This window comes from Belonocnema kinseyi, chromosome 10 (genome assembly GCF_010883055.1).
Source record: "Belonocnema kinseyi isolate 2016_QV_RU_SX_M_011 chromosome 10, B_treatae_v1, whole genome shotgun sequence".
Taxonomy (NCBI): domain Eukaryota; kingdom Metazoa; phylum Arthropoda; class Insecta; order Hymenoptera; family Cynipidae; genus Belonocnema; species Belonocnema kinseyi.
The window spans coordinates 97,540,376-97,544,925 of record NC_046666.1 but is presented as its reverse complement, the minus strand read 5'-3'; the positions used below and the strand labels follow the sequence as shown (position 1 = coordinate 97,544,925).

Here is a 4,550-nt window from a genome sequence, read left to right as displayed (position 1 = left end):
AATTATATAATAAGCACTTAATATTCTAGTGGTAAATAAATATGCAGTACATCATTTACATTTATGGTAACTCCTGTAATTGTAACTGCGGTGGTAACTCATTTTTTAAATTTTCTAACTTAAGCAATTACCGACGCGGAACGTCTGAAAAATGCCGAAAATTGCGAAGTAACTCCAAAGAGTTGACCCACAAACCAAGAGGGCGCTTTTAGCAGTCGAATTTTGACGTAGCGTCTTATTCCATTATATGAGCAATCTCTCAACTCATCTCTGGTATAACCAATTTAAACCTGATAAGTAACAAGAAATTATTGTTAATGCACTTTTAATATCCCGCAAAATCTGTCTGCTGACAACGCCAATGTCCTGTCAGTTGTTACTGCAGAATCGGTGAATCGGTAGTTCACAGATGCCAATGTTGGGATCCTGTGCTACTGCGCTTGCGTTAGGGCTGCGCCCTGATTGGCCGCACTTGGCGCGTGATTCAAAATTAAAAAAATTATTGTAATTTAAATAAATAATTATCAAAGTATACACAAGAATGCATATAAATTTAGTATCTTTTGATTTCAGGCAAGAACGAAATTTATAACACATATATTTTACAAATAACACTCTGTTATTTATAAACTATGTGTTATAAACTTTTTTCTTGCCTGAAATCAAAAGTTACATAATTTATATACATTCTTGTGCATATTTTAATAATTATTTATTTAAATTACAAGAATTGTATTTAAAAATAATTTTGAATCGCGCGCTAAGTGCGGCCAACCAGCGCGCAGTCCTAAGGCGAGCGCAGTAACACAGGATCCCAGCATTGGCATCTGTGTAGTTTAGTGTAGTTACCATACACAATTACTTTTAGCGAAAAATTCTTTTATGATTGGAAAGATTGGAGTTAGAAATCTGAATTCACTGTTTATTCTTACCCGCGGAATTGTTTGACTATGTGAGGGATTTCCTTGCTTTTGCAATGTGAAGTGTTTGTATCAAAATAAACATCGAAGGTATGTACCAATCTTATATTACTGTTTCGTGGTTTATATCTTTTATATTCCATGTCCTTCATGTATATTTTGTAACGTTGCAATTTTTGCACGTTACAAACGTAGATTTTATTGCATTTAAAATGTTTGAAAGCAACCAATCAGGATCGAGCCGGTTCCTAAAGAAGTCAACAACGCCGTTTCCTGGCCATCTTTCGTCGGCAGCTTCCAGAGCGTCAGCACGTACTTTTATCCTCCGGGATTAAAGACTAGTTTAATTTCACTGGCTTAAAGTTCTTTATTCTGAATTTGATTTGTGCCTTCTGTTTCAGCGTCCCACTCCCTCTCTACCATAAAGTAACTACGACTAGCTAGTGGTTCCGCCTTTTCGTAAAATTTAATTATTATGATTTAATTTATACTTACTTGAATTGACCTCGAAGTTCTGGCGCCCAAAAATTGAGCGATTGGCAGACGTAACCCATATTTTAAAGACCAGTTTTTTTAAATTTTAAGGTTAAAATTTTGGTGATGTAATCCAAAGTTATTATGGCACCGCATCTGAAAGTCAAATCTACTAAAATCACTATTTTTGATCGAGCAAAGGAATTTGAAAATGAAGGAATGTATTTTTTTGGACAAAATTAAAAAAATCATGATGTGTGGAATTTGTAACATCATCGTTAAATGGGAAAGAAAGTCCATCATAGATTATCACTGCATCTCAGAATCGCACAAAACAAAAAAGCTGATAAATGAAAATAAAAGGAAGCAAATATCTATCCAAGACTCATTCGAGCAATCAAAGAAGAACAAAACATCCCTCTAGAGAAACTGGACGATCCTGGTATTCGTGATTGGATGAACAAATACATTAAAGGTGCAATTTCATTTTTTATTATATTCTCAATAAATTTTTCAAGTTGTATTTAAATTCAAGAAAATGATCGGGGTTTATTTTTCTTTTTTAAAATGACCAAATTTCTTCAAAGTTTGCAGGTAATTTAATTTTTTCTTGAATTGCCATTTAATTTAAAGAAAAAAAGATCATCAAATCTAAGTAAAATCATAACAAATGTTGAATAATTTCAGAGGTTTCAATACTTTAAAAAATTGGATAAAGATCGATTTGTATTAACATTTATTTACTAAGTGATAGATAAAAAATCAAACGGTGGTCATTCATTCGTATCAGATTATTATGTGTTTCAAGGCAATATGGTTCACTTTTTTTCAATAATAAAGATATGGAAGGATAGGATTATATTGACGATAATCAATATGGTCGATAAAGTCAAAACATACAATACAATTTTTACAGGATCTGGTGATTTTCCAAGTGCAAATTGAATCAGAAAGCGTTATGTTCCGCTTGTGAAAGATGAGTTTGAAGAGAAACTGAAGGAAACGGTTAAAGATAAACCTATGATTATTCACTGCGATGAAACTACTGATCGAAAAGGTCAAGCGGTTTTTATAACACTTTTTAAAATTTTACCTAATGAGTTTTGCGCTGAATTAAAATTAGTGGTAGCCGGAGTAACGGTCCTGAGTACCTGAAATGCCCAACAATGTTCACAGGCAATCATGAAGGTAATTTATTTTTTCCGTATGTTAGAAAATTATAAGAAATTTCAACACTATTATTATATTATATAATATCTAATAATTTTTGTTTGTTTGCAGACCTTAACGAAATACGACGTGCAATATAACCATGTAAAAGGCAAAGCGTCGGATAGTGCACCGTATATGACAAGTTGTGTGAACACTTTAAAAGGAATAATAAATTCCGATCTTGTACACATACAATGTTGGTCCCACAAGTTGGACAAGATCACAAAAATTTGCCATGAAAATTTCATTCGTCTTAATGAATTTGTGTCGAATACCAAGAAGCTTTTTTAAGAACACGAAAAACGCAAATATAGGTATATGGAATATCTAAAGACAAAATATTGCGAAAATAAGAAGAAAGATCCTAAATTATTTCCTCTGCCAGTAATGACGAGATGGGGTTCGTGGAAGAAGTCTTCAGATTACGTAGATGAATATGGAGACGATATAGCTGAATATGCTAAAACTGTAACTGATGATGTTGAAGCAGTGAAATATTTCAATAAGCTCAGCTTATTCTTCTTCTACTTGTGGAGGGATCTAAGTACGCTATGGCTCAAATCTTTATCCAAATATTCAAATGCTAAAATCTTCTTTTGATTTCATTAAAAGAGCAAAGAAAATCAGCGTAGTCTTAGCAAAAGAAACTAGCACTTTATTTCAGTTTTTATCTGAGGAGAAAAGAAAAAACGTGGAATATCGCATGAGAAAAATCGCAAAAATTAGTTCAGTGAAAATTAATGAACTAATTGACAAAGATCCAGCCAAAACTTTCTTTCAAGCTGCAGGAAATCTGTTTTATCCTGTTAAAGTAAGGAGTAATGATGATCGTTCAGTCATTGCTGCCAAGAATAATGCGATTTTCTTCAACGATATACCGGACTCCCAATTTCTAACTGTGTAGAGCATATTCAAAGACAATTTAAAACATTGTCTTGCCAAAGAACCTAAGCCTAAAGAGGATCCTGTTCCTAAAATTCTGATGGGAATGCAAGTAAATCATTCTCAGATACCAATACGATGTCTTCAAGTGATTTCCATGTGAGTCTCAAGTGTAGACGCTGAGAGAGCCTTCTCTGCGTACGCAGATATTGTTTCTCCAAAACGCTGTAATTTAATTCCTGTAAATGGAGAGACGATGCTAAGCATGTATTTTGGAACCGACTTAGACTGATTTTTTGTGAAGTTTTGAGATTAAAAATATAATATAATTTGTGCGTTATCAAAGAAAAATATTATATTTATGAAATATTTTTATGCATAATAATGCATAATGTGTAATTGATATATATTGTAAGATAAAATTCATATAGCCAAAATTAATATTTTCTTTTCTATTCAAAATTTCTCGCGAATTCCCAACGGAATGTAGTCCTTAAATAGCACTGTGTACTAAAAAAAGTTTTTGGTTGTTTGGGAAATTTAGAAAAGATGTAGCCTTCGGAAGCTACGACCACGATCGTTCATCAACGATCGATACCGACGCAACCGGAAGTCATACGTCATCCAAATCGTCACTTCTAACAATATCAGAAGACGATGAGTCAGGAAAATCACTATAAGAAACCAAAAGCAACAGCAAATACAAACTTTAGGTTAAAGTAACGAAACATTTAATGGACTCGAATAGCACACTTTATTCACATTAACAGGTCCAAGAGACGGAAAGACTACATTCGTCTGAACCTTGGTTGACACTCAATTCCCAAGAAAAAGGGTTCGAGTCTGATCAACAATGAGACATTACGCCATTACCTGAGTACCAACACCAATGAAAGATTACGGCCTGAAAGTCAAAACAGAGAGAAAATTTCAAGGAGAATAAACATTGGGTGAAAAACATACAGTCTGTCAAGTTAAAGCGTGGGTGGCTTTACTCGCAGTCGGTAAGGTGTATCGACATGAATTTGGTGTCAAAATATTAAGAAGAGCTCCCTCTTTCAT

General features: G+C 33.5%; 1 long non-coding RNA gene across 1 annotated transcript; it reads left to right on the top strand.

Annotated features, from left to right (window-relative positions):
- Positions 1–877: 877 nt before the first annotated feature.
- LOC117182090 lies at positions 878–3,802 on the top strand. The gene is made up of 4 exons (XR_004468266.1): positions 878–1,010; positions 1,506–1,869; positions 2,311–2,582; positions 2,676–3,802. It is a non-coding gene; the product is annotated as an uncharacterized LOC117182090 (long non-coding RNA).
- Positions 3,803–4,550: the final 748 nt, after the last annotated feature.